Consider the following 6,000-nt stretch of genomic DNA (forward strand, 5'->3'; position numbering starts at 1 on the left):
GGAATGACCCTAAGTAGTAGGTTATTAGGCAGGATGGCATCAGGGCCAGGAGCTGAGGGGTGGCGATGGCAGGTGCGCAGACAGGCAGGTGACGGTGGGGGAGGTCCAGCCAGATGCTCCTTGCAGGTGATCTCGGCGTCCTTAGCTTCCTGCTCCCGCACTCCTTGCTCACTTTCCAAGACGATTTTGCCAGCCCGCTCCTTGGTTCTGTGAACCGCTGATGTCCTTCCCAGAAATTCCTCTTCTTTTAAGTTAATCAGAACCAGTTTCCATAGTTGGTAATCAGAACTCTTGATTGATATTGTGTACGTCTCTGCTGAAACTTGAGATACAGATCTCGGGCTTATCACTGATTGAATCTATTAATAGAGAAGAAATTTGAAATGCAAATTCAATAAATATTTGTTGAGGAACTATTCTGTTTAAGGCATTATTCGGAGGAATGAAGAAAGGCTAAAGATATTGTCAAGGTTTTTCTTTGAACCCAAAATCTAGTGAAGACATACACAACTGTTCACGTTACAGGGCAGACCACGCAGTCCTACAGGTGAGGCAGAAACCAAAACCCATGGGCCTGTAGGAAAGAGAACATCATTATCACTTGGCTGACCCAGACTCTGCGGAGGAGATGCAGGCTGAGTTGGACCACACCTCTGTAGGTGTGTCGGAAACTGTCACCACGTTTTCTTATCTAGACAGTGATGCACCGAGAGCTCACAGAGCATGTTAAAAAGGAATAGTTCCAGGGCGCCTGGGAAGATCAGTGGGTTAAGCCTCTGACTTTGGCTCAGGTCATGATCTCAGGGTCCTGGGATCGAGCCCCTCATCGGGCTCTCTGCTCAGCAAGGAGCCTGCTTCCTCCTCTCTCTCTGCCTGCCTCTCTGCCTACTTATGATCTCTGTCTGACAAATAAATAAATAAAATCTTAAAAAAAAAAAAAGGAATAGTTCCTTGAAATGATAGCATAGTAAATCAGAAGACTCTTGAGCTAACACCCAGTGGCCCATGGAAGTCACTAGAAAGAAGGTAACACCTGCCTGGTAGTAGACACTATGGTCCTGCACTTCCCAGATGCGCCCCAGGCTCCCCGTTCTTGCCCCAACCTGAGCTAAGACTGGAGGTGCTGAGACCAGCTGCCCAGTGCCATCGTATGATGAGTAAAACCTTCTTTTCCGTGAAAGATAGGTTCTAGGGCTGAAGGTTGGGTGGACCATTCTTGTGCCATTAACTCTTCTGGGTAGCACTGACATTATTTTGAAAGCTCTCAGAATCTCCCCGGGTGCCTGGGTGGCTCAGTCATTAGGCATCCGCCTTCAGCTCAGGCCATGGTCCCAAAGTCCTGGGATTGAGTCCCACATGGGGCTCCCTGCTCAGCAGGAAGCCTGCTTCTCCCTCTCTGCTCTCTGTCAAATAAATAAATAAAATCTTTAAAAAAGAAAGAAAGTAAGTAAGTTCTCAGAATCTCCCAAAATCCAAGTGCTCTTTGCCTTGGATTTCTTTTTTTCTCCAAAAAAGAAAAGAAAAAGAAAACATGAGAAGTTTGAATTTAGTCATGTTGTCCTGTACTCTTGGGCCATATACATCTAATTCCAGCTGACCATACTGTATTTCACAATGTAAAAATGAAGCCATTTCTTTACTTAACATACTATAGCAAAGGATAGAAATATTCCGGAATAATTTGCAAATTGTTACCATATGTTACATAGACCAAGAGGGGATACCTGATATTCCCTATTCAATATCTTGATATTCTGTATTTAAAATTTACTTGCTTGGAAAAACAGATTTCCTTTGTAGGAACAAGAAAGTAAAATTTAAATGTTTGCTTTAAAAAAGTGCCCCCCTCAAACTGAGCACGGGCACGCAAATCCAGACATAGGATAGAATGATAGAGAACAGGCACCCGAGAGTCCCAAAGACCCGGGTTCTAACCCAGGTGTTGCCGCTGACTAGCCATGTGACCTCCCCACTTTACAGATGGCAAAGCTGAGGCACAGAAGGTTAAGGGACCTACTACCTGGCAGATGGAAAGTCCCGGCAGAAACCAAAAGAGTCTGACCCCAGATCCTATAGTCTCCACCCTCGTGACAGTCACAACGGTGTTGGAGCTTGCTTCCATCTTGTGTCCCCTTCTTGGGTTTCAAAGGATAAAGGGACAAATTGAGACTGCCCATTGCCCCTGTGATGTTTTACACAGTGCAACTGGGGGGAAAAAGTAATCACATAACAGTTGGGGGGGGGTATAATCTTCCTCTTTTCTTCAATTTTGCCCTCCAGTTCTCCCTAGCTTGGTAATGGCACTTCCAGTAGCGCAAGTCAGAACCTCCATCGTCCCTGATGCTTCCCTCAGCCCCAGGGTAGCTGTGTACAGGTGTTCAAGCTGTGCACTGTACCACATCTAAAGCGCTGCCATTCACACTGGGGGCTGACTTACATGAGAACGAGCAGGTGGCACAGAGATGCTGGTCTCCCAGATAAGCTGTGGTACAGCAGAGTCCCCTCCTGGGAAAGCGCATACCTGTACATGCTAAGGGGCATGTGTATGTGCGTGCTCTCTCGGGGCTCTTCTCATCCCTACTGCCCTCGGCTCCCCACACCCTCGCCTGACTTGAGTCTGACTGGGCATCCTCCTAAGGAGCAGGGGGAGAAGGAAGACTGAGAGGGAGAAGAAGAGAGAAAGCTGTGCCTGTTTCCTCTGACCCCCTACGCCCTCATCCCCCGTCCCTTCCCACCTCAGGCATCCAGCCTCCACGCCCTCTCCTGAACCTGCTAGCTCCTGCTGGCAGGAGGCCAGACCTGCTCCAAACCTGCTCTATCCTCCAGATCTCCGGTTAAGTGGCACGTCCTCACGGACCCAAGCTGATCCCTCTCAGTGAGCATCCATGTCGCCCTCTGCCCCCTGTTGCCCTCCCAAGACCTATCACGCTCTGTGATCAATGAAGTGCTTGCTTGTTTGAAACTCCTTCTCCTCCTAGAGGGCAAAATGTGCCATTTTGGTTTTGTGCTACTATCTAGTTGGCACATAGTAGGTTCTAGGTAATTACTGGCCGAATGCACAGAAGATTATACTAGAACACTAGGAAACTAGAAGAATCAGCTCTTAGGAGATGCTTACTACTCCTCAGCACTTTGTAATTCCTTCCTAGAAGTTTCCTTTGGAGAAAAAAATTAACGGATGCTCTCTTCACAGGGCCAAGGTGTTTATAATGACGGCGACGCTGAAGGGGATGAACACAGGACTGGAATGAAAGCGAACCTGCTAACCTTCATCGCGTCAATCCATGAGCCTCTCTCCTCGTTTAGAAATGAAGACAGAATGCAAAGAGGACTCGGTCTGCTTCTGAAGTTCCCCCCTTTGAATTCTGCTACTAAAGTAACACCTCCGTCTTCCATACTGGAAGAGGAAGCTGAAACGGAGGGGGGTCTGACTCTTCACAAAGGTGTTATAAATTAGTAAGTAGAACATGGTTGCGAGCTGGTAAGTGTGAATCAGTCTCAATTATTTAGGGCTCTATTTTTCTGTGCTGAGACCCTCTCCTTGAAAAGGCACCAAAGTGAAAAATCCATTGTATGATCTTCTCGGGCTCTGTGGGAGCAGGAAGAGATGAAACATAATATCGACAAATCTCACACCTTGTTTTTAAGAAATACAGTATTCTTCAATTATCCAAAATGTCTCGCATGTACTTGGAGAATAAATGAGGCCATTTTCAAAATTATAGGTGAATAAAGAGAGCTCCTTTCTCATCAGAGCTTGACAATAGAGCCTGCACTTTAAAAGATTTTTAAATGTATCCCATAGCATTCTGTTCGAGTTACGAAAGTCGTTCCCGTGGAGCTTCTAGATGGGGCCAGGTCATGGAGTGCATTATCCTGGGACACTATGGTTAATTCAGATGATGGATAGCTTGATCATTACTGATTTGTTATGGTCAAGATAACTCTCTGCAATGCATAAGTTGGGTCAATTTTTGTTATTATGGAAACTCTATTTGAAACTCCAGTGTCAGCGTAATTATGAGTCAGCCAAGTTGGATACTCTGTTTCAACAAGTGCTGTGAGTCATTTGAAATTATGTATCATTCATAAGCAGAAAACTTTTTAAATTCTGTTGTATCCCACCTACCTGTGACATTTTGATTCTCTATAGAGTGGGAAAAAAACAGTATACATTGTAATTTGGTGTCTATTTTTCAGGTAATTGACTTAATAAGTTGAAATGAAATCGTGCGCCTCCCAGTTTACATAAGAGATGTGGAACTAAGCACTAACTTTCTGAGAGTAGCATCAAAGTTCAGCTTGGTAATTCTGAAAGTTGTTTTTTTTCTCCTCCCCATTGGTGTTTAAAAGCTGGGAAGAGATCCGCTAAGTTTTCCTATCTCAGAAGCGCTCCAGAGTTGATCAGAATCAAGTACATTTCATAAACGTATATTGCATTTTAAGTGTAAAAGCATGTACGTGGAGGACTCACATTCGATAAGATGCACGCTCTGGGGAATGCTCCTACATGCAGAGCAAGGTAGCAGGCATTTCCTGTGGTCCTTTATTTTAATGCAGTCCAAGCTTCCCAGCACAGGGCACTGGTGTCCTGCTTCACTGAAACCGGCCTGATTTGTATTCTTATTCTTTAAGAATTCACGGGATCAAACTACAACGCCTTCCAGGCATAAGAAGAAGTCCATGTTTTCAGTAGAATATTTCTCAGCTGATCTGAGTTGTCCTTTGCTTCTTTCTGGGAGGTAGAAAAATGCATACATCACCTTCATGTAATCGGCATGACCAAGTTTGCGTTCCGTGTCTGTAGATGCCATCATTGTCATCATGAACTTGTGAGAGCCTTCCCATGCCTCTTGCCTTTCATAAGGCAACGCGTTCATTCCTGGACCCTCTCCTTCCTCTTTGCCAAACTGTGCTTGCTCCCTGACCGGAGAATTGGATTTTTCTAAGCTCATCTTTCCCTGCCCTTACCTCTCCCACTCACCTCCTCGAGAAAGAGATTAATGAACTCCTGATAGCAGTTCCACATACACAACAGATTGCTATGAAATTCCATTTATGCCTTGTTTCTCTTAAAGATAGCACTATCAAGCACTGTAGAGGATCAGGCCCTCTGTGACCAAGTAATGAGAAATTCCTCTGAGCCTGAAATCACCCTGTGTGGAAGAAGCCGGTCAGTGAAATCGAAAACAAAAGACATTACTCGACCAGTCTGGGTGACCAGGGGCAACATGTCTTGAAGGAGGAACAATGGCATCTATTACCCGACTAAAAACCTACGGCAGAGTAAAGGGTAACTTTGAAGTTGCACATCTCATCCATTAATGTTCCCCTCCTTACCCATCCCCCACCCCCCACCGCGATCACCGGACCCCCAGCCAGAGGTGCTGTGATCTCTGCCACAGACTGTTAATCCCATTCCAGTTTATCCTGAGCTCCCCCGTCCCCACCACCAAGTCGTACTTGGCCATTGGCACCCTTGGCTGCCAGTCCAGGAGAGTGGTTCTTCTTCTTACACAAGAGAAAGGGGTTTGTCTGGAAACTCCACACAGGAGGCTTCGTAGAGGCCCAAGAGCCAACATTTAAGCAGCAGACGAAGGGAGAGAAAATTGTGAAGAGGAAGAGAAGCCAGCCTGGGCGTCTCGAGTCTGGGTCTCGGGAGTGAAGACCGAAAGAAGGGCCGGGGACATGGGGACTGTTCATTTCCTAGGGTGCACGTCACAGAGCGAGGCCAAGGGGGTGGCTGAACACCACGGGAATGTACGTTGGATTCGCCATCCCACGGCTCTGGCGTCCCCCACAGCTCCTAGCCTTCCTCGGCTCCGAGACGTGTCCTTCCCATGTCTGCCTCTGTCCTCGCTCGGCCTGTTCTCCCAGCGCATCCCGTTCACGCGGAGTCCGCCCCTTCACCCAAATAACCTCATCCTAACTTGACGGCGGCTGCAGAGACCCTATTTCCATATGAGGTCCCATTCCATATAAGGTCCGGGGGCCAGACTT

This window comes from Martes martes (assembly GCF_963455335.1).
Source record: "Martes martes genome assembly, contig: scaffold_114, whole genome shotgun sequence".
Lineage (NCBI taxonomy): Eukaryota > Metazoa > Chordata > Mammalia > Carnivora > Mustelidae > Martes > Martes martes.